A 24,996-nucleotide genomic window follows, 5' to 3' on the forward strand; every position below is an offset into this window, starting at 1 on the left:
GCCTGATTTATTTAAACCTTCCTGCATTCTTGGGTGTGGAGACCCAGGAGTCACGCCCTGAGAGCATTCCCCTGCCCTTCTCGTGACCTCTGCAAATGAGCAGAGGAAAATCTCAGATGGGGATGGACATTCTTCCTTTGCAAGAATCTGCTTTATCTGGGGCAACCTTTTCCTTTGATTTGGGGAGTCACCATTTGAAAACATGAGCACATTTATAGAGGGAGGTGGCTGCGGTGAGGCTTTGGAAAGAGCACGGGGGTCTGATGCCCCTGGTCCTCCCTCCCTGTGGGACTCCAGGAGGGAAATCTCTGTGCTCTCTCTCACCTCCACCCAGGGTTGGTTTTCTCATCCACCAAGCAAGGGCATTGAATTGGATGTTCTGTAAGGTACCTTTCAGTACTGAGTATGTGTGTTTGTGTGTGTGTGTGTGTGTGTGTGTGTGCGCGCGCGCATTTACATGAACTTTATATTATCTCACGTATCCATCTGATTTTCTCTTCCTCTTGAACTTTAGAGTTATTAACTGGTAGAGCAAGGATGTGAGGCCAGTCTGGTCAAGTCTGAAGCCCATATTCTTAACCACTGCCCTGTGCTTAGGATAGGCACACAGGGGTGCCAGGTGGTTGGTATTTTATGTTATATCTGGGGATCTTTGTATCTACACCTGTGACTCCGTGGGAGCAGAACTGGGATGTTGTAGAGGGTTTAGGCTTTAACAGAGGGATCTGGGTTCACATTCTCGCTCCGCCTCTTCATCATTGTATGGTCTCAGGATGCTCGACTGGGACATGAGAATAACCAGTCCTGTGTGATCATGTTGTTCCGAGGATCAGGCAAAATGATGTTTGTGAAACACCTGGCACAGTGCCTGCTGCAGGGAAAGTGCCCAGTGAAAAGGGGATCAAGATGGGGATATTGACTGATTAGAGATTCCTTAATTATCCTGTAACCCCAACGTGTTTCATGGCACACAGGAGACAACGGAGCCAAAGAGATGTCTCACACACACACACACACACACACACATCCCAAAGAGTGATGAATTTTATGACTTCATGTTGCTGGAACTTTTTGGTAGGGCTCTGCATTTTAGGGCACTAAATCATAGCTCAGATAACCAATATGATTTGCTGTGGTTGGCTGTTTCTTACACAGCTTGAATGTTCTTCAATCATTTTCAAAATATGAACAGTTGCTTTTCAGACCTCTTTTATTTTTGCCCGTGTATCGTCAGGGCGTTTCTCTCCTGTCTCACTCTCTCTCTTTCCTTTTATTGAGCCCTGCACCAGTTTTACATTAATTAATTATTTCAACCACGCTCACAGCAACTCTGCCACATAGGTTTTGTTATTCCCATTTCACAGCTGAGGGTCTTGAGGCTCAGAAAGTGTGAGTCATCTAAGACCACTGCTAAGACCACAACTCTTAAGTGGCAGAGAAAAAAATCTAAACTCAGATCCCTCTAACTATTGAAATGGAGGTGGGAGGGCCAGAGAGATCAATCCATCTTTGGCCTCGTTGCTTCTTGAGCTTGTTCTTTTGGGGAAAAAAAAGTCATTTACTCCCTTATTAATACCAGGGAACTCTGAGCACTCACTGTGTTCCTGGCTGTGCTGAATCCATTATACATTATCTTATTTAATGCTACGAACAGTCCTGAAGGGTGAATACTAATTACTAGACCTAAATATCAGAGGAGGTGATTACTGAGGTACAGGTAGATTCAGTAAGACCAAGCAGCCCAGGCTGTAATTGGCATAAGTGGGGATTTAACTTAAGTAGTCTGACTCCAGAATAAACTCTTCTCAGAAGCTCGTCTATTGATTTTATTATTGTCCATGAGGGCACGTGGTCTCCATTACTCTTGGGAGCATTATTGTGGCTTTTCTGTAACTTAACTTCTGCTCCTTTTGGCGATGCCCATCACCAACCTCTTCTCATCTCTGAGGACAGACAGTGCACATGGAGGGTATGGGAGCTGTAGAACAACAGACTAAGAGAGCTTTGCCATTGAAAGATTTCTTTAAGAGGTCGTCAAGTTCAATGGCTTCCAACCATGGGGCATGACCTGTTTAGTGGGTTGTCAAATCAATATAGTAGTCATGGTCAGTATTCCAAAAGTGAAATGAATAGAATAGAAAACATAGAATGGATTGCGCTTAGAGTGAAGTAGTGTCGAGAAACAGTTGAGTTAGTGATCTTCTGATCTATGTGTGTGTGTGTGTTCTAGATCACTGTGGAAAATACATTCCTTATTGAGGGTCGTGTTTGTCAAACTGAAAAACATTGGTTTCATCCAGTGGTTTTCAAATTTTGTTCCAAGGAGGCCTCAGATACCTTAAGGGATATTGAGGTGGGAGAAGTTGAGTAGGAAGACCTTCAAGAGTGTCCCCTCTTCCAGCTAAAGTAGTCCCATATTTATCTATTTTTCATGTTAGATTTCATATAATAGTCCATCTTGTAAAAAAGGACTCTACTGAAAAAATAATTAAAGAGCCACTGATTAACCATTGGAATTGTGTTGGATTGAATGTTGATTCATTCTTGTGTGACTTCGTGTGGTCACCAAGGACCAGCTGTGTGCCCAGCAGTGTAAAGACTGCCATTGAATATATGGCAATAGAAAATGTAATTACCCCTGTCCTTAACTTGTTCTTAGAACCAATTTGATAAAAACTTTTGTTTACACCAGATATGGTAAGGGAATACATGATGATGTGGTTGATTGTTCTTTAAAAAGATAGACAAAGCTTTGTTACAGGGATGGATATGGAAGGATCAAAGCTGGCTGAAGCCAACAGAAATGAAATTAAATGCAATCCAAAGGAAAGTCTAATTCAAAAAGATACATGCACCCCAATGTTCATAGCAGCACTATTTACAATAACCAAGACATGGAAACAACTTAAATGTCCATTGACAGATGACTGGATAAAGATATTGTGGTATATTTATGCAATAGAATACTACATGGCCATAAAAAAGAATGAAATAATGCCGTTTGCAGCAACACGGATGGACCTAGAGCTTGTCATTTGAAGTGAAGTAAGCCAGAAAGACAAAGAAAAATACCATATGATATCACTCATATGTGGAATCTAAAAAAAGAAAAAGAAAAAAAAGAGGACACTAATGAACTCATCTACAGAACAGAAACAGACTCACAGAGGCATAGTAAACAATCTTATGGTTCCCAGGGAAAAGGGGTGGGAAGGAGTAAATTTGGGAGTTTGTGATTTACAAATGTTAGCTACTATATATAGAAATAGATTAAAAAAAAACAAATTTCTTCTGTATAGCACAGGGAACTATATTCAATATCTTGTAATAACCTTTAATGAAGAAGAATATGAAAATAAATCTAGGTGTGTATATGCATGATTGGGGCATTGGGCTGTACGCCAGAAATTGACACGCTGGAACTGCCTGTACAGCAATTTTAAAGAAATGTAGGCAGAAGTTACAGAGTGCCTCTAGAGGACACACTCTTCTGCACTTCTGCTGTCACCATGATAACAGAATCCCAGCTGGCCCACTGGTCCCAGAGGAGGATGCGAAAAGTGTGGAGCAGAGCCCCGCCCCCCCACCACCCTGCAGCAGGCAGCAGAGCCTTTCTGTTCATACGTGAGAAATTAACGCTCACTGGTATATGCTCCTGAGGCTTTTGATGTTAATTTTTACCCAGCAATAGGCGACCAGAATACTTCTGAGATTAAAATTAGAATCAAGGCGGGCTGCATCAGGGAAGCAGACTTCCACTGCATTTCAGGAGGGCTCTCTCTGCCAAGGAAAAGAACAGTCCCAGAGTGAAACAGAGTTAAATTAGGAGTCTCCTATCCATGGGATAGTCCACCACCAGGAAGCTGCGCATGGTCTTCTCAGTTGGAGTGGGGATCAGGCTTTCGTTTCAGGACGACTAAAATGCTAAGCAGTTTGGGGAATGATTGGCAGATCGTTTCATCCGTGTTTCAGCAGAGAGGGAGGACAAGCAGGGAGGGGTAAGCAGTGTGTGTGCAGAGAAGGAGTAGGTTAGGAACAACGGTGCCGCGGGGAGCTTCGAATGCCCTACCAAGGTGTTGATCTTTGATCCAAACCTTGTGCGTTTGTTGTTCAGCCCGGAGCCCCTCCTCCTTCCATCCAAGTTCTACTCATTCCCAAAGATCCAGCTCAAGTCCAGCTTTCCCTGTGGGCAGTTTCCCTGACCTTTCCAGCCTGCGGGGACCAGCTCATCCCTGAACTCTTGACCTTGGCTGCAGTTCAAATGCTGTCTTAGCTTTTTCCTTGACTTTTTCCAGTCTGAGATGGATGATTTCCCACATGCTCATGTAGCGTTTCCTCAAGTTAAAGAACTTGCCGCTCTGCACTGTGGTCTTGTATCTCTCCTTAAAACCATGTGCTGGATGAAGGCAAGGATCAGGCTCATTCATGCTGGTGTCCCCTCTTTCTGCCACAGTGCCTGGCACACTCCAGGGCCTCAGGAAGTACTTCTTGGATGAAAGGATGCAGGTTTCTTCTGTCTTTCTGACAAACTAAACTCCTGAAAGGCAGTTGGTATTTATGTTCCCATAGTGCTCCAAGGCCTGTGCATTTATTCATTCAACGAATATTTGATGTATGAGACTTGCCCTGACTTACCAAGCCCTGTGTCACCTGGCTCCTACCCATCTCTTTGACATCACCTTGTGTAACTCTCCTCCTCACTCATTTACCTGCTCATACGGGACTTTTTTTTTTTTTTTAAGTTCTTTTTGCCCTTAAAGCTCCTTCCCACCTCAGGGCTTTCAGTCTTTCTGGCTGCAATCTCTATCCCTTCATCTTCAGTGACCTCCCCTTTCTTGTCATTTAGATGACTACCTCCTTCCAGAATCCTGTCCTGAGTACCCAATCCATGGCACCACCCATGTCTCTCCAGCACACCCTTCAACCCCAGTTTTCTGCATGACATTTACTTTTTGATAACTTCCTTCCGTCCTTCTTTCCTTCCTTCCTTCTGTTCTTTATTAGCTTGCTTATTGATTGATTGATTGATTGTCCCTCTCAGCTAGAATGTAGGCTTCATGGTATCTGGTACTTTTTTAGTCTTATTGCTCTGTCTCTAGTATCTGATAAGTATGTGTTGAATGAATAAATGGATGAACGAATGAATGAATATGGGTGCAGGATTCAGCTGTGTGTCGCAAATATAGTGGGAAAAGGACAGTTTAGGTTCTTGCCTTCAAGCATTATTTTACAATTTTGCTGAAGAATGATTGATGTGTACAGGGTACAGCAGAAAAGCAAAAGAAAGCCAATAAACAGCAAATACAAAACAAAAGGCTGGCATATATGTAGTTCACTGAGGTACTTAAGCCTCAGCTTCCTGTGTGAGATGAGGATAATAACACCTCGTTGGCAGGGCTGTCACAGGATTGAATGAGATGAAGGGCGGACAGCACCCAGCATCACGCCTGGTGTGCAGCAGGTGCACCGTGAATGGTGTTCTCCACCGTCACCTTCTGACATGTCAAATAAAATGCGTTGAGAAGCTTGTATTTGTCTACCCACATGACCCGCTCCAGAGAATTAGATCACATTCCAAGTATGGCTCCTATGCTTAAATCCAGTAATGAAAATGTTTCTGTCCCAGGTCGCTCCACAGTGTTGACAGTGGGGGTGGAACTGATCATAGTTCATTTGCGAGCCATGAACTTTGATTCTTTGAAAGCCTCTGGGTAACCGGGAGATCTCGTTAGCTGCTGCTCTGGCACAGCATGGTGGGGAGCTATGTTATAATTGGCCGCAAGCCCCTGAACCAGCAGGAAGAGGCAGGAGATGCTGTAGGCAGGGCTGATCTGCGGAGGGGCAGCTGATGACTGCTGGCGTTACCTGAAATGCCATCATGGGAGGGTTAGTCCTTCAGCTTAAATCATCGCTGGATTAAAAACAACGACCTCCGCAATTTCAGCAGTCACTTGTGTGTTAGTGAGAGTTTGCTAAACTGTTCCACTCTGGACCCGTACATAGAGCTCATTCAGTTCTCACATCCAAAACAGTTGTGGTTCGGAGCACTCAGGGCTAGAGTCACTTTGAGTCCCTGTCTTGTGAGAGTTCTTTCGGGAGACTGGGTGGCTGAGTGTCAGATGAGTCAAGTCCCATCGAATCCCTGGAGCAGGGGCACGTTTGGCCAGGAGAGGGGCGAGGGCACAGACAGTTACACAACAGCGCTCCCAAAGTTAGCTCATGTCCGTTTCTGATCTGCCTTCCCCTCCCCGCTCCGCCCACACAGATGTGCCCTTTAAATATTTATTTGCCCACTTTGCGTGTGGCGGACTTGAGCCCTTTGAAGGTGTTTACTAATTAGATCAGGCTGGGAAGTTAGGCAACTTCGGATATATTTATCCTGTGTGGGGTAGTCCCCGGGCACAAGACCCCTGAACAGCCTCAGGGAGGTCAGCTGTGGCTTCTCTGCTCACTTGCTTTATTGGAGGAAGTCCTGATTATTGCCCAATTAAGCTGAATGGCACTGGCTCTCTTTCTGTCATTAGCTCCTGACCCAATTTCGAGACAGACATCAGAGAGGCTGGAGCCAGAAGGCTAAACCCTGGTAGCAAGCAGGGCTATAGATCAGTTGCATGCTGGGCTCAGTTTGACACAGTCCATGTGAAATTCTGACGCAGTGGTGCTAGCATCCGGGGCCTCAGGTACTGATCTTGGCTTGAAGGGACAAGGGCTGCTGCAGTGTTTCAGGATCAGTAGACCCACAGGCCACTGGCCTCAGATAATTTAAAATAATATTTGCTCCAGGAGAATCTGAGCTCATGCATGAGTGGATGTGTCTGAGTGGGTGTGAGCAGGGCAGGTGTGTGTATGTTTGGGTGTATAGACCCAGATGAAGGAGCTTTTGGAAGACGTGGAGCATAAACTGAGGGGGAGTTCTGTGGTTCAGGCTCGTTTGATTCCCTCCAGCCACTTTGGCTACTGTCACTGTTCCGACAGACCGGAAGAGAGGAACTGCTGACGATGGCACATGGGATGCCTGTCTGTGGTCTCAGGGGATCCCCTTAGAGATTCTTGCCTCCAACGTCTTAGTTGGTTTCAATGGTAAGGCCAAGCACTTCTCATTTCTAGATCAGTGGCATGAAGCTACTGAGCGTGCCTAAAAACATGCTGGGAAGGATGCCTGTAGCCTGTGGCAGAGATGCTAAGAGTCCACGGGCTTTTCTTTCCATGGTCCTCCTCTGTCTTTGCAGACCCCTGGGCACATGTCTGCCATGGTGCATAATTCAGTCTCTTGGTATATTTACCAGGAGCCTGGGAGCACCGTAACCTTGTAACCTTAGCACCTCACTGTGTTTCTGGGTCAGCAACGAGTATCAGATGAACCAAACAGACACACCTCACAGGGAGCTTTAGGCTTCGTCTTAATGTTCCAGAGAACAAAATGGAGGGCAGACGGCCCCAGTTAGCACTGGATGGAAGGTCTTGGGGGTGGCAGTGGGGTGAAGGGCAGGCCAGCTCCATCTGTCCCTGGGAGATATGATGTTCCATTTGTGGCGAATGGATTCCCTTTTTATCCTTGTGCCACCATCAGGTTGGCCTCCAGTGTTATTCTGCGTCTTCATTCAACTCTTTGCCCCAAATATGGACAAACTTCCTTCTCGTGTTTCTGTCATTTGGGAGCAGGCCCTAGTAGTTGGAGCTTCCAGAGCTGGACTACTTGAACCTCAATCCCATCCCCTTTACCATCTTAATGGTAAAGTTGAGGTGATATAATTGTTATTTCTAAAGGTTGCTCTGAGGATTACATGAGGTTTAAGCAGAGACCTTATGAGAGTATCTAGCTAAAGACAGATGCTCAGGAATGTCAGTTACTCCTTCCTGCAACCCAAGGATGCTCCTTCCCATCTCACACTTGGCTGTGGGGAGGATTGGATAATGGATACAAAGCACCTTCCTCTGTAAATCTGTTCTGGGGAGCCAGTATCAATGGCTCCCCAGAACAGACAGAAAGTAGAAAAGATCTGACAACCTCCTAAGGAACTGCACAGAGAAAATGACCCAGACTTCAGCACTGAGAACACCTCGACATCTTCCTTCCATGACTAGTTCACTCTCAAAGGTTACTGGTCTCGAAGACTTTTGACTGTTTCAGAGACAAAAGATTCAAGACAGAAGTCTCTCTTTTTGATGCATACTTTCTAAGAGACACACCTTTTTCCCTGGAGATGGACAGAAGGAAGGATGGTGCCCTCTTCGGAAAAGACCTTCTCTCTTATGCTCGGGGCTTTAGAGTTAACCTAACTTCAGATATCCCAAATCTTAAGGCACAACCATCACTGTGGCAGTAATTATACACCAAGCTATGCCAATACCATTGTGCCACAGGGTTTTATTATATTTGTCACATATGCACTTATGGATATATGACTATTTCAACGTGTTATATTTTTGAACAAAAATGCAATACTTCTCCAACTGTTATTTTAAAATCTTTTTTCTCTACTTAAAAATATACCATAAACTTCCTGCCAGATCAATACTACCTTGAATGGCTGCTGAATATCACATAGTACAAATGCATCACAATGTTCTTAACAAATCTCTGTTTGCAGCAAGACCATCGTGGCTAAATTAAGGGGATGGAGAATGGTCACATGAAGGGCATTTTAGATGTTAGTCATGGAAGTACATTTATATTTTTAGAAATTGGGGGATTTATAAGCAACATCACCTAAATCTTTATTTCAAGTTGATAGATTGTGGATTAGTAGAATTTTTAAAATAAATTTGTCCTGGCTTTATTTGCTTTGAAAAAAAAATCCCTGTTTGTAGATACGTTGATTGTTTCTAGTGATCCCCCTTATAAATGACACCACAATGAACTTCCTTATACATTTAGTTTTACACCTGATTGTTAGTATAGAATAAATCACCACTGATGGCATTTCTGGTTTAAAGGGCATGCACTTCTTGAGGCTTTTGATAAATACTGCCTAGTTGTCCTTTAAAAAGACTTTACCAGGTTCTTCCCCAAATGGTAAGGATAACTGAGGCACACACGAGAAACAATAGAAGGCAAAGAGAAGAATCTGATGGGGACAGACTTCCCTGGAGGCTTCGGCTCCCCAGAGGGCTGAGGGAAGCAACGTCTCGGCGTGTTTTGACCCACCCCCTGTGCATCAGATGCTGTTCCATACCGGGCAGCGCCCATCTGTGAGTTTCTACATCCCAATGACACTGGATTTCGGTTTCAGAATGAAGCCATTTTTCCTGGGGAGCAAGGCTAGGAGGTGGTGTTGGTAGGGAACTGGAGAAAAGGCACAGGTGAAGAGGTGTCAGGCTTATGGCTTCTAGTGGGGTGGAGCCAGCTGTTTGGGGCTTAAAACTCAAGCACGTTTTTCAGGTGAAAATTTCCAAGTCACTAGAAAGTTCTGGCGGAGGCTAACTCTGGATCATTTCCCACCTGTCAGCAGAACTCAGTGAGTCTGAATGACTCACAATGAAGAAACATAACTTGTCGGGGCCTCCCAGGACCTGGTAGACACAGACAGGAATCTGGACAACCTTTCTGTTGAAACTTTATTAGTGAGGTGACGGCAACAGCTGGTCTTTGTGAAGGCAACTGTGGCTCCCCACCTTTGTGCTTCACTGTGTCTTGTAAAGCTTTTATGAAATCTCTGTCATCCCCTTGGTAAATCCTGTGTCATGAGGAAGGATGCTGAGCATAAGGAATCCACCATCTATGACTGCTCCTAGGTTTCTGATCCTTCCAGGGAACTTAGCATTTTTTGGCTCTTGCCAAGAAACCAAGTTGCTGAAGCTATGGGACTTTTTCCCAGTGGGAAGATCTTGTTTGATGAGCGTGACTGTAGCTTTATGTCGTTCCGGGCCTTGTTGGCTTGGGGAGGACTCCCTAACATCTGCTGGAGTTTGACGAGTGAATGATGCAGAGAGGAACAAGAGATGGAGAAGGTGGGTGTTTACTGACCTCATGCAGACTTGTTAAAATATGCCAACTACACATATGAAGTCTCTACATTAAAAAACAAAATTACTAACTCTCAGGAGAGAAAATGATTGTCATTCACTGCTAATCCTCCTAGGTAAGCGGAAGAACGTCCCTACTTACAGCAAAGAGAAAAGTTTAGCAGACATTCAGCCGTGGGTTCTTACTGTGGTACAGCCCCATCATATATTTCCTGAGGCATCTACCAATGAGCCTTCTAGGATTGCATTTTTCTCTTTATTTCTCTTTCTCTTCACCTCCTCTCTTCTTTTTCCATATTGTACAATAGGGAAAAAAAAACCATGGGGTTTAGAATCAGTTTACCTAGAGACAAGTGGTAAGGTGACTGAGCCTCAGTTTTACATCAGCAAAGTGGGTATAAGACCTGCTTCTCGGAGGAGTATAGCTCAGCGGTAGAGTACATACTTAACGTGCACATGGTCTTGGGTTCAATCCTCAGTCCCTCCACTTAGAAAAAAAAACAAATAAATAAACTGAATTATCTACCCACTTGAAAAAAACAATTTAAAAAATAATAAAAAATAAGACCAGCTTTTCTGTGTTTGTTTATTCACCACAGGTAAATTGAATATCAACTACCCACTTAACAAAAATGTGAAACATGAGCCCTAAGGTCTAGCACATGTTAGCTTTTATATTTTTTACTTTCTTTTCTCTTAAAATTCTGCTTCTCCTTTCTACTCCTGACTCAGTCTCTGGACTTCCAGAGACCTGTATAGATGTCTTTTGCTCTGCTGGTAGAATTATGGGTTCTTGAATTTGGAGGTTATTTGAAGATTTTTCTCCCCTTCTGTTCCTGGTGTAAACTACTGCTCAGGAAATAATCCTGGAATTAGAACAAGCCTCTCTTCCTTTCATGATGTCTTTTTCATTGCTTCCAAGCTTTCCATAACTTTTCTGTTTCTACCCACATCATCTAGACTGCTATTGCAGAAGGATCCTAATTGGTATCCTCAACTTTTTTTCTCTTTCCTTGCCAACACAACCCATACATAACAGTCATTCATTCACTCACTTAGTAAACATACATCAAATGAATACCGATACTTCCGAGCACTGTACTTGGTGTTGGACGTGTCCTTCCTAATTCCGATACTTCCCTCACGTTCCCTTTGCTTTCAATATAAACATCAAGCTCCTTTACCTAGGATTCAAAATCCCTGCATCCACCTATCTCAACTTGCTTTTTAATTCTCTCACTGCATATTGTTACCTACTCTCAACTCTGCCTTCACATGTACCATTCTCCCTTCCACGTGTGCTGTCTCATCTCTATTTCACGTGTTCAAACCTAATGTCCAGTGGAGAGTTTAGATGTTAAGTATTTTGTGAAACTCTCCTGAGTATCCTTCCTTGGGACCTTTGTCACTTAACATCTCAACCAATTTAATTCAAATTGCTGATTACCTTTTCAAGCATTTAAGAAGTCAATGAGATTCCAAGTGCACGAATCAAAACAGGAACAACTTGGCTTACACATTCTTGCATCCTCCACAGGATCTAACAACACAGTGTCTTGCTCAACAAACACTTGATTGTTTGAGCCATATAATAAAATGCACACATTGGGAATAATGCATGGTGAATGATCCAAGTAATTTATCGCTTCCCTCTCATTTTTGGGGTTGATGTCAGATGCTAACTTGGCTCAAACTCTTATCAACAGTGCCTTCTTCTCCAACTTGGTTGCCATGGATTCTTCATTCCTCTTCCATCAAAGTCTTCTTGCTATGGAAATACAGGGTTACCTGGTCTAGCCAGGAGATCATGGTGTCAGGTAGTAGAAAGAGCTGTAGCTTTGAATAGATATTTAGATCTGGGTTATAATTCTAACCATAAACTGGGTAACCCTGGAAATGTTTTTTTTTTTTTTTTTTTTTTGCCTCTCTGAGTCTCAAGTCCCTCTTCTGTGAAATAGAATTAATAAAAACCATTGCAGGGCTGTTGTGAAAACCAAGTGTGATAATATATATATATATAGGACTCACTATCTTGCTCAGTTCACGCTAGGAGCTTATTAAGTTATAGATAATATTGATATTGACCATGAATGCTCGAGTGCTCCGCATCTTCCGGGACACTTCGGAAGAACCACTGGATTTATAAGGATGCATCCTGACCTCATGTGTGGTGGGCTCTCTTAGACTTTCATTTAGGGAGCTGTCCAGCATCCAAGCTCCTCCTTGGTTGGTACAGAATCTCTTGTTTGTAGTCTTGTTGGAGAGTAGTGGCCTCCACCTACCACAGATGTCAAAGAAGAGAGACTCACTACTCACCCCTAGGCCACCAGAGCTGAGCAAATGTCCAGGGCTTGGCCCGTTGGATGCATCGGCGACCTTGCTTCTCAGGTTTGGGATTCAGCCTGTATGACTATAGCTTCTGAGATTTCTTAATTTATTTTTTGATTTTAATTTTTTAGTGGAAGTACTGGGGATTGAACCCAGGACCTCGCATATGCTAAGCACACACTCTACCATTGAGCTCTACCCCAATCCCACTAGCTTCTGAGATTTTGAAGCTAAATGCTCACTTAGTATTCACCCACAACTAGAGCAACTTTGATGCTGGTTTTCAGCTGCATTCTTCCTTTTTCCTTATTATAAGATCACTGTAAAGCTTCCTTTTCTTTGATCACTCCTCTGCTAGGGTCTTGTTCACTAAGCCTTTTGTCCTGTGAGTCTCTGATAAACTCCCAATAAATCACAACCTGTCCCCTCTTTCCCGTTTTTCCTCTATTTGTTACTTGAAACTCATCACTGACAGTGACATACCAGGCATCTCAGGCACTTCATTCAGTGACAAAGAATCGTGGTGCATTCAGCCTGATCTTTGACCCCATCCCTGTGATGGGTTCTTCTGCTGCCATTGTCTTTGATGGTCTTTGCAGCTGGGCTTCCATTGTTTACTTTCTGGGAATCCTGAAAATAGAGACGATGTTGAGTTGCTCTCTAAGTGAGCCACTGGCTTTCCGATCGCCTCCCTTCTGTCTTTGCAGGTTGGAACTTCTCACCTTAAATTGTTGCCATGTTCCTGTCTTTCTTGCCTTTAGAAGGATGGCTCAGCCAATGAAATTCTGATGCCTTTTCTTTCAACACCTGAACTTGTTATCAGGAGATATGAGTTCTCATCTAAACTTTATTGTCGATACTCTTTATGTAAGCCAGTCCACCTCTTTGTTCTTCCGCCCGCACACCTATAAATGAGGCTAAGTAGCCACAAGGGTCAGTTTGAGGAGGAAATAAAATGATCGTCATGCTGGGATCTTTGCAAAGCAAGACTGATGTGGTGATAATCACCACATGGTGCTATGAACATTTTTTTTTTTTACAATAACAATGATAATAAAACCAATGGTGAGATGATTAGGAAGAGATTGAGTGGCTTTTGGGGTTTCGTTATTACCCAGTGAGAAGAACTATGCATTAAATGACAGTGGGGGGCTGAAGGCTTGGAGTCAAGCTACCGTTTTTCTTAATCAAGTAGTGACCTCTTCTGGGGAAAGAAAGAGGCAAGCAGGGCCTTAGCACTGGGGGACTCACAAAACATCTGCACCAAGGAAAGCGATGACAGAGTAGGTGATCCCCAGGGGGAGAGTCTCTCAGGGTGGCTGTCAGCTCCGGGCAACCAAGTAAAAAACAACACTGAATGAACTGAAGCTGAAAATCATTTGCCCAGTAGCCTGGGAGAGCTCAGTTAGAGGGAGCTACTGAAAGCTTGTGAACCTGTTCCATGCACTGTGGTGAGGCCACTGGTCATGCAAACTGCCCAGGTCCAGGACCCCAACCCCAAGGTTCAGATGGGGAATGTATTTTTCTGCATTCTTAACTAGAAAAGAAAAGAAATACTATTTCCAACATAGAAAGTAAGGTTCAGAAAATATAGGAGTCTAGAAGAGTTTTTGTTCAGTGGTCCTTCTTTTGGGGGCAGGAGAGAGGCAAGCTCCTACTGCAGTCTTGCCAATTGGACTGGGAGTAATGAAAATCATTAAATATAAAATATATATATTATATATTTTACTCCATGAAATGCCAGCATATTCATTTGTTACTTTAGGCTTTTGCAAGGAGGAAGAGGGAAAGCCTCCAGGAAGCGAACTTGGTGACTCCAGCCACCACTACATTCTCTTTTTTGTGTGCCGAAAGGACTGAAGCTATGTTAGATGGACAAGTAGTACATCAGACGTGGTCTGTATTGGGCAGTGCTGCATGGCACATCCCTGAGGTCATGGCTTCTTCTTAGACTCGTGGGTGGCAAGGTGCGGGGTTGATGGAAATCATACTGCTCTCTCCCTTGCTGAATGAGCTTGGAAGAACTGACTCAGAGAGAGGAAGGAACTCACCCAAGTCCAGAAATATAGGAGCAGGGTTCATATTACAACTGGGTCTTCTGACCATCTTTGCCTTCTCATTAGCAGTCACTCATCTTCCACCTCCTTCCAACACCCCCTGCAAACTAAATCAACTAGTAATACCAACATACTAGATTGATTCATAATATGGTAGCTGCAAATTGTTAAGCAGATACTGCATGATAGCCTCTGTTCATTCATTTATTCAGCAAATAATTTTTGACTACAATGTGCTAGACACTGGGGAATACAGTGGTAAGCAAAACAACGATAAACCCAGCCATTGTAAAAATCTCATCTACAAAGATTAAACTGCAACCGTGCAATCTCTGAAGACAAAGGATCTGATGGTATAAGAAGCTACAATGGAAGGGTGGGGTTTTGTCCAGGGAGAGCTTCTCTAAGGAAGTGGCCATTGTACTCATGTAGTTGCTCAAGCCTAACGTCTCTGAGTCATCCTTGCCCCCCTTCATTTTCTGGCACTCCACATCCTATCCACCAGCAAATCTGGTTGGCTCTGCCTCTAAGATGTGTGTAGAATCTACTTGTCTCCCCACCTCTGTTGCCATCCACCTTCACTCAGATGTCCCCAGTGTCTTGCCTGTATTGTTGGGACATGGTCTCTCTGCTTCCTCTCTTGCCTCCGTATGGTTAGATATGTTTGGACAATTCTGGGTCATCAATGTGCTTAAGTTGTGTCCAGCAGGACTTCTCAGAGGCTTTCATATGCTAACCAACATGGTAAACCATAAAGAGGAACGTAGCACACAGCATCTTAGATGTAGCTGACCACAGAAATTTTTTCTTACAGAGCATCTCACACAGCTGCTGCTCCATGGAAGGCATTCTGAAGAACTCAGAGAACGTCAATGAGGATATATTATGGAAAGTATTTATTATCCCACGTGAGGACATGATGGGAAATGGAGCCCCTCATGACAGTTTTGCTGACCTGGAAGTCAGGTTGACTGAGTTTTAGCCACAATTAGCGTCTCCTGAGCTGTGTCACGTTGGGCAAAAGTCGTTTAGTTTTTCTGAGCTTGGTTTCCTCATCTGTGAAATACCAATAATAATTCCTGTCCTACTTTGCCAGGCTGTTGAGAGAATCACATGAGATCATGGACGTTAGAGAAGGAACACCATTTTCCCCGATTTAACCACCAAAACAAAATGCAGTACCGCTACTGTGCTACTGACGCCTGGAAAAACATGATTTCCGGTTACACCATCTCTGCCCTTTATCATAATCAATGAGCAATGAATTAACATTTAGTTTATTTGTTTGAGCAACTGGGAGTAAAACCCAGGGAGTTGCTGGCTGTTGGCTAGAAGTCAAACAAAACAAAGAATTAGTTAGAGTTAAGGCTGTGGACAGTGCCAATCTGTGGCAGGCATGGAAGCAGGCAAGAAAAGCCAGTTGCCTGGACAGAAAGAAAGAAAAGAGCAGGGGTTGGGTAAAAAAAGCCTAGGGAGATAAGAAAATCTGAAAATACAACACTGTAGAGACTATAAAACTGCAGTGATGCTGACAAAGAATGAATTATCACCTTCGCTACTGGTGGTGACATGGTTCCCCACACAGAGTCACTGAATGGTGTTGGGTGTGGTAATTCAGCGAGGATCAGAGAGGCAGCGTGCAGACTCTAAGCTGGCAGAGTTCTGTGAGTCTTTGTGAAATGCCCGTTCAGAGCCCTTGGTTCATGCCAGGACAGCAAGTTCTGCTGATGTCCCCTTTCAGATCCTAAACACTGCCAGGTTCTCTTTTTCTCAGAAGGCTTTGGCTATGATTGACTAGTGACCTTAGGCTCAGGAATCCCCCAGACTAATTCACACTCATCTTGATGTATTTGTGGGACAACCCTGATGATGGTGATGACAGTGATGTTGATAGTATTAAAAATGACAGAAACCATAGCATCCATATGGCAGCTTAGAAAGGCTGTCATATCCAACCCCCTCAAAATATGCCATGAGGTCAGTATTGCTGTCTCCATTAAACTGCAAGGAGAACCCAAAGTCCAGCACTTTACCAAAGGTCACATGGCCAGAGAGAGGCAAAGCTGGCATGGAACTAGATCTTTTGTCCCTTCATCCTTTTATGCTTGTCTTACATGGTGTTGCTTTTCTGGCCACCTCCCAAGAGGGGAAGCAAGCTCTCTGGACACCAATTCTGGAAAAAAAAAAACTTGCTGGATTGATTCTCCCACACCTGAGATGAGTCCATTTGGATACAAAGTTTTGTGTTTTGAGGTCTTTCATGAGGCAGGATAATCTGATCTGACAGCAAAATTGAGTTGTCATCAAACCTCTAAGTAAATGCTCATCATTGTATTTGCTTGGGGAGGCATCATGTAGCCGTTAAAAACTATCCAGGTTTCCCTTTCAAATCTGGCACTTATTAGCTGTATGACCAATATGTTTGTGTCTCAATTTTCCATCTGTAAAGTGGGGTTTATAATATTATCTACCCTGGGGAGATTATTGTGAAGGTTACATGAATATACGTAAAGCACTTGAAACTGTACCAGCATATGTTAGCCACATTGTCAGGCACACTTGGGTTTCATACTCTTTGTTTCCCTTGTACTTCATTGTCATTGTTCTTCCTAGAACTCATCGACCTGAATGGTAGTTATATGTCCCAGTAGACTGAGAGATCTTGCGGGGCAGGATGCAAATTTTACTCACTACCGCATCTCTTGTCCCTGGTACATAGAAACTCCCTAAGAACTTTTGTTGATTGAATGGGCAAATGAATAAACACACAAATAGCTGTGTAACATAGTCAATTAAAAAGAATCAGACAAAACATTTTTCATCACTTGTTTCCTGATGTGTGAATACTCAATTTCTTCTGACATAATAAAAAAGCAAGCAAGTAGGTATCTTCTTAAAATCTTCGCCTTTCTTCATTCATACTTGGACCAATGGGTCTTAAACTGCTGAGAGAGACAGAGCCAGGGCTCACTGGCCAAATACTCTGCAGTCAATTACTTGTGTCATCTGGAATGTGCCCTGATTAGGTATTGATCCATGAGGACAAAGACTATGCTTTGTTCTCTCTTATATCCCCAACACCTAAGAGCTTGTCTGCCATTCAGTAAGCACTCAGTCAGCATTTACCATATGAATATGTAAATAGCCAGGGGCTCTTTTATTTTTGTTTTGTGCCCATTCATCAGGAAGTTTAATTCCAAAGTGATTTGTCTACCTACCTCGAAACCTTAAGTTTGAGGCATCAGTGTCCCAGGCAAGAACTCAATAGAATTAAAAGGTTTCTGTTGGCACAAAACACTTACCAGGATTACGAAGCAAACAGGAGAAACAGAACAAAATGATAAGAATAACTTGTGTTGTTTTCCTGTGGGATTTTCTGAGGTCTTTCAAGGCATATCCACTGACTAGTGAAATAGATTTGCTGGAGGAAAGAGAGTAGGAAGGAAAATGGACACATTATCATGGAACTTTGTTTCTTGTGGGTTTTGTGGCTCTAGCTGACGAGGATTCTACCCAGTGTTAGCTAAACATTACTCTTTTAGGATGACTTACAGTCGGGTAGATAGGCCAATGGCATTCGCTGGAAACATGGGTAGACTGAGGCCTGGGAATTTTGTTTAAGTGAAGTGACCTGGCTTTTCTCAGAAATGAGGGTTTGTTAAGTAGTGTAATCCGAAGGCAGCGCGACCAAGGGGGAACGAGCACGTCCTTGGCCCAACTCCAGACCTACTGAATCAGAGTCTCTGGAGGTGGGCCCCAGCAGTTCGGGTGACAGAGGCCTCCCAGTGTGTCCCGATGCACTCTCTAGAGCATACAGACTACGCTCTATGGTTGTGCTTTAAGGGAAGAAAAGACTTAGAGCATTGTGGGCACCAGATGTGCTTACTCTTGAGAAGGTGTTTTTCCAGGAGGCGCTATTGTTTGGGCTTGTAGACTGCACCTAAGGGAAGAGAGCAGAAGGAGGGGCTTTTCAGAGAGAGGATTTGATGGGAAGAGATGGTGGGGAGAGGTGGCATCACAGCCACCTTCCAAGAATATGATGTGTCTGAAGGACAGGTGTCACATATCCAAAGGCTCAGGCAATGCCGTGTGTCACTAAGGCTGACATCAAGCGACTTGGCCAAGGCCATGTAGTGAGTGACAAGTGATGGACTCAAACCCAGGCTCCTGACCCCTTACAGAGTAGATTACAGCTGCATTTTCCCCCTAGAGTATGCTAAGTCATTAAAGTTTCAGAGATTCCCTCAGAATCATGAGAGATCCTCAGTAACAATTACAACCTTCTCCTGACAAGGTAACGTTAGAATGAGGGGAAGGATCAAAAAGACGGAAGGTGGTCCCAGGAGGGAGGAAAGATGAACGGAGTGATTCTGAGAGGGGCAGAAAGGAGATAGGGATGATTTCAAGGTACTCTTCCAGAAACCCATGTCTGTCTCCATATCTTAGTCACCATTTGTTGGACTGTAAGTGCTCTAGTGCGTTACTAGCCATACTGCTAGCACACATGGCCTTGAGATGAATCCTTGGCTTTGCCAGTGTCCCAGCAGTTTTATTTCCCCTGAGACTGATTCCCCTTTCTATATAACAAGGATCATCAGAGTGCCAGCCTCATGGGATTTGAGGGAAGTTTTAAGAGAGATAATTATATAAAACCTTTAGCAGGTTGCCTGGCTTATAGTAGATGCTCATTAAACATACACTGTTGTTATAATCTTGTCCAAGGCTGGCTCATGGGAGAGCAAGACAACCAGGGCTGTACAGGGAAGCCTCAGTGAGAGACGATGGTCATTGGGCTGTTACCTGCCACTCAGATCCCCCATTGTTTGTCTGTTGTCCCCTCTTGTCTTTACTTCCCCTTCCCCCTCCCTCCCCCTAAGACCCTTACTCCAGCACAACTACAGTCTTTCAGAAGGAACCCGTTCAACACAGTTCTCAGAGAAGAGTGTGGGGCAAAGATGGTCTGCAAGGATTTTCAAGGGAGTTGGAGTTGTTTTGGGATCACTGTGGGTTAAGGGCCATGGTGAAGCCTGGAGGAAAAAACCTTGGAAGTTGTGACCTTGGCAACACTCCTCCACCCCATTTCTGCTATTGGCAGAAAATGAAAATGCCCCCAGAGATGCTTAGAAAGGAACAGAAATCACCTATGTGGCATGGGCAGAAGGAAGTGTGTGTGTCAAAGCTAGGAAGGGGCTGCCCCCTTTACAAAAGAGTGTGGAGAGATTTAAGTGAATGCGTTCACTTTAGCGCTGGGTATTTCTTAACGTCAGCTCCTGGAGCTAATTCTCTGATGCTGTCATCTCCCACACCTCCATCTCAGTCCACACTTGTCTCTCCTTGAGTCTGCACAGATACCCGTCCCTGCAAAAAAGAAGCTCCTCTAAGAGCCCAGAGCAGAGCCTCAGTGTTTTTATATTTTCATAATTTCCCACATAAAAGAATCACTAGGGAGTGTATCTATCAGTGCTGATGCATAAGAAAGAACCCTCTCTTCCCCAGATCTCAGAGCTTATAGTAACTAAAATTTATTTTCCATTTATTTTACAGGATGTCTGTAGTCAGCAGGGGGTTCTGCTGCAGGCTGTGTGTGGATGATGGGTCAGTTCCATAGATTTTCTTGGTCTGTGCATTGGGAAAAATCACCCCAAGGTGCAACGGGCTCTTCTGGCAGAAGACAGGAGTCCAAGCAACCAACCTCAGGTATGCAGTCACCTTAGACTTTTGTGGGGATGTGGCTCACAGTCCACTAGCCAAAGAAATTCAGTGGGTCAAATCTAACAATAGACTAGGGAAATTCACCAGCCTTTTAGGGAGGCATGGCAAGGGTGTGGATGGACAAACATTTTACAGAAGATTGAACTGTAATCAAATCATCAGAGGGATTTTCTCAGCATGCAAATTCCAGGGCTCTTCTCCAGCTATTTTGATTTTACAGGTTAGAGTCAGTACCAACAGGGATAGTATTAATGATAATAAAAACAATGGCTGACATGATTGCTTGACTTTGATAAGCCTGACACTGTGTTAAGTACTTAAATGCATGATGTCATTTAGTTTAATTCTACAACCACCCTCTGTGATTTAGGAATCGTTAGGATCTCCATTTTATAGGTGAAGAAACAGAAGATTCCCCTGATCACACAGCTAGTGAATGGTGGAGCAGAGATACAGGCCTGTGGAGCAGAACTTCTGAGCCCTAAGCCCTTTTCAGTTTCTCGAATATGCCCATCTTTCTCCTGCCTCAGGACCTTTGCACTGCCTTTCATCTCAGCCTGAATAACATTTCCTACCATTTGCTCACTTTGTGTCTCAAGTTTTAAGTGGAAACATCCTCTTCTCAGAGGGGCTCCCTGACCTTGGCCTCTGACTGACCCACTTTGTGGGTCTCCTAGATTTTCTCAGCTTTTTCTGACCTTGTGTGCTGTGGCAACTTTCTCGATGGACAGCCCAGCCTCTTGAGTATCAGCTGGCCTCCAAACACCTCAGGCTGTCTCAGGGAAGACTGGAGACAGGAAGGAGCCAGCAGATAAATGCCTCTCCCTTTCTTCTTCTGAATGAGCTCTCCAAGGCACGGTTTTCCCAGATGGCCCTACTATCTGAGCCATTGGCTATATTTTCCTGCAGAGCTGGTGCCAGCTTGGTAAACACCACCTGGCATCTGCTTTCTCTCATTCCTTGCCTTGCCTCCCTTTTTCCTTTCCTCTTGCTGCCCTGGACGGCATCTCCCAATAAAGCCTTTGCAAGTAAGCTTTGCTGTGGGCTCCGCTGTCCTGGAAACCCAGCCTAAGGGACCACTGCTGTCCCTCTACATCTGACTCCCCTTTTCCTCTCTTGTACCCTATACTTCTCTCTCACAGCTTTCCTCGTGCAACTGGTAATCATATAGTATATACATTTGTGTGATGATCTGTTTAAGAATACTCTCTCCTTCCTCTGTACGTTCCACAAGGCAAAGATTATGTAGTGGTTTTTTGTTTGTTTGTTTTTACCACTGTGTTCTCTGCACTTAGCTCATGCCCAGCACATAGCAGTTGACCAGCAAATAATAAATGAACGTCCGTGTCTGGGCTGGAGTCCTTGCTTTGTCTCTGTTGCCTTTGGTAGGTTGCTAAAGGTCTCTAAACTTCATTTTCCTTCCTTTTTTGGAAAAATGAGATTGGGTATCTACTTCAGGGGTTCTGAGACCTAAATGTGGTGATTAACTCAAATGTTCAATAATGGATAATAATTGCTGATATTATTATTTGAGACCAGCAGCCAGCCATCTTTTTCTGTAAAGGGCCAGAGAGCAAACATTTTAGGCTTTGCGGGACAAATGGTCTCCATCACAAAGATTCAACTCCACCATTGTGGTGTGACAATATCTAAACAAGTGGGCTTGGCTGTGTTCCAATACAATTGTCTTTACAAAACAGGTGACAGGCCAGGTTGGACCTCGGGCTGTGGTTTGCCAGCTTCTGTACTAGTCTGAGCAGTGTGTATCTAAAAGTTTGTAGGAAGCCAGACCAATAGGTTATTGCAAATGTTCTAGAACTTTCTAAGCAAAGCTTACCCCTTCATTTCTTTCCAGCGTTAAAGGCATGCAGTATTTTCCTGGCAGTGACAGTGTACTTTCAGGGAAATCTGTCTCCTCGGAGTTTGTGTTTGTTGACAATGTTTCTCTAGCAAGCGTGAGTGGGGGGAGCCCTCCCTCATATTTTCCCCCTCACTCCTTTTTCCCCAGTAGTGGCATACCTTCTCCAGCCACCTCCAGAGCCAGGGTGTGGTGCAAAACCTTGGGATTTGGGAGACTGTCTCCCAAGTGGAAACTTAGTTATCTGGTAAATCTATTTAGAACAAGTGGTTTCCTTGAAAAGATATTAAAGAGATGGCCTAGTATTTTTTTTTCAATTTGATCAAGTCTTGAGAGGAGGGCAGTTTGTACAGAAATAAGAGGGTCAAGAGAACAAGACAAGTCTGCTTTAGAGAGGACATGAGTAGTATTTTAGGGCTTCCTATGTGGCAGGTAAGTGGTGGGGGAAGCAGGACACCACGGTTGATGGTTCTTCCAGAGCTACATGGAATGTGGGTCCCCTAGGAAACTGGAGATGCTGTTAGCAGCAGAAAGGGGAAGGGCTGGTAGGGATTAAAAATTGCAGCTGGTGTGGGTGCGTGTGAGCTGGCTGCCCCACCTTAGCCCTGTGAGCATCAGCTTGCTTCTCTTGTGCTAATGCAAATGCTGTGAAGACTGCCTTGTCCATCACCTGGTACAAAATGGATGCTCTAGATTTTCACGTTTCTCTACTGGAAGTATATATAACACATGACACTCCACAAATCCTAGGAAGGTTTAATCTCATCTAGCTGATCACATGCTTGCTAGACTCTGCTGCACATCAGCTTTTGATATCACCGAGGACCCATGCTCTGCACATCTTTCTATTCTTTCATCCTTAGAGTTTTGGCAATGACTCTTCTCATGGTTGCAATATGTCTGCCTCAGCCTCAAGTGTCATGTCTTCTCAAGACATTCTCAGACAAGAAAGAAGGGAGCAGGTGGCAAAAAGGGCTCCTTCTTATGTACTTCTCTTTATATTATGGAGGGAAATCTTTCCAAGAAGGTGTTCTATGAACTTCCTTCCATACCATTGACCAGAAGTCTGTCACAAGTCCAGCCCCAAACCAATATCTGCTCATGGGAATGCAGTAACCATGACTTGCCGAGAAGAGACATGACTCCCTGACTGGGGCTGGAGCAAGGAAAGGGTCTTGGCCATGGGGTAGGTGATACCATGGGGTAGTTGGCACTTTTCTTTCCTTCTCATGGCTAGAGAACATGTCTGTTTTCTTCACGATTCCTAACCCAGTGCCTGACTTTAAACAGGCACTCAGTATATATTTGTTGAGGAATGAATAGAGTAATGAATGAATAAATTATGACTAGCTTGTCCTTTTTTCTCATTTATCCCTCTGGGTTCCTCATTTCTCTGGGTCTGGTGCAGGCAGTCCTGGAGCTATTATTTCTGTTTGAACTTGAGTCTTCCTAAATTTGGTAACACGGTAAGAAATGAATATGACCTCTCACCCTGTCCATTTTCAGCCTTTGGTGTGAGTTGATCATTATGGTCAAGGAGAGGACAGGTTGGGGGATGCTGGTGGTGCACTCAAGGTGCACAGGTATGATCAACACCATTCTCAGCAAATTGGAGAATCAAGATAATTTGTTCCGTTTCATCTTCTCTCTGGGCAGTTTCCTCTGGCTTTTCAGACTCCTCTATTAGAATGTCAATGAAATAACAGAGATTTGCAGAAAATATTAAAGAGAAATACTTTGAAATACACTAAGCACCTTGGAAGCATTTGTTATCAAGCATTTAATGAACTAATTGTAAACGTCTTCTACTTAGCTCATAGCTCAAAATGTCTAAACACCCTTTCTAGGTATCCCTGTGTTAATCCAGTTTGAATGAAGCACTAGGAAATATTTTGTTAAAATAGATGATTAACCTGGATTATTCATGATTTCAGTCTTGTTTACGCCCATTGTTGGGCCAAAATGAAGACTTTCACACTTAATTCCAGAGTATCCTTGGGCAGGAGATAGAATGACAGAGTGGTTATCTAATTGGGGTTGAATTTGATCCCTCTCACTAACCAGCTATGACACACTAGGCAAGTTGCTTGATATCTCCAAGCCTCATTTTTCTCATTTGCAAAATGGGGCAACAATTGAGGGTGTTTCTGGCCCCGTATCTGCAATAAAGTAAGAGGGCAATAAATACTATCTGTAGTTGCTCTTGCCGACAAGTTATGGTCTTCAGTCTGCCATTGAAATGAGAACATCTACAGAGACAGCTGTAGTTGTCATATTTGAAAAACAGATCATGCCATTTGGGAAACCGCAATGTCAATCCAGTAATTGTGAGAAAGAGAATACATGTGTGTTCTTGGCATGGTGCAGGGAACTGGAATGGTATTCAGAACCTGATGGGGCCTTTCAGGTTGCTGAAAATGGCTCTGACCAGTGAACTAAGGGTGGCTAAAACATACCCATGGAATTGATGTCTATTTGTTTGTCTGAAATGAGGTTCTTTGGGTTGAAATGACTAATCGTGTCGCTCAAAATGGTCATTTCAGATTGCCTGAGCAGTTGGGTGTGAAAGATGGGGTTATGTAACCCACGGCCGCATGGAGGACATAGAAGACCAGGAGCTGGACAGTGCTAGTTTTAATCACGTGTCCACCAACACACAATCACTTCAGCAAGTCACCTCACCATTCTGGGACTCCTAATCTCTAAAGTGAGAATTTAATACCCACCCATATAGTTTAGCTGGTTATTGCAGGGTAAAGATGAAATGATTTTGTTGTGGTAATTATTATGGTCATTGACTGTGATCGGAGAGGACAGTTCCTTGGGTCTGGGAGTATGAGAACTAATGTCCTTCCCTGATTAGTTCTTTCTAACTTTCTGGATAAAATTCAAACCAAGTGTTAAGAGGGGATATTAAAAAACAAAATCTCTGACTTGATCACCTGGAAGTCTGAATGGATGAAGGTGGAAGTCTGGGTCCTCTGAGAGGCACACACTAAGACAGGATGAGACACCCAAGAGATTTGCTGGAGGAAACACCTGTGAAGGAAGAGAAGGAGGAAGTAGGGGCGGCAG

Source organism: Camelus bactrianus, chromosome 25 (genome assembly GCF_048773025.1).
Source record: "Camelus bactrianus isolate YW-2024 breed Bactrian camel chromosome 25, ASM4877302v1, whole genome shotgun sequence".
Taxonomy (NCBI): Eukaryota; Metazoa; Chordata; class Mammalia; order Artiodactyla; family Camelidae; genus Camelus; species Camelus bactrianus.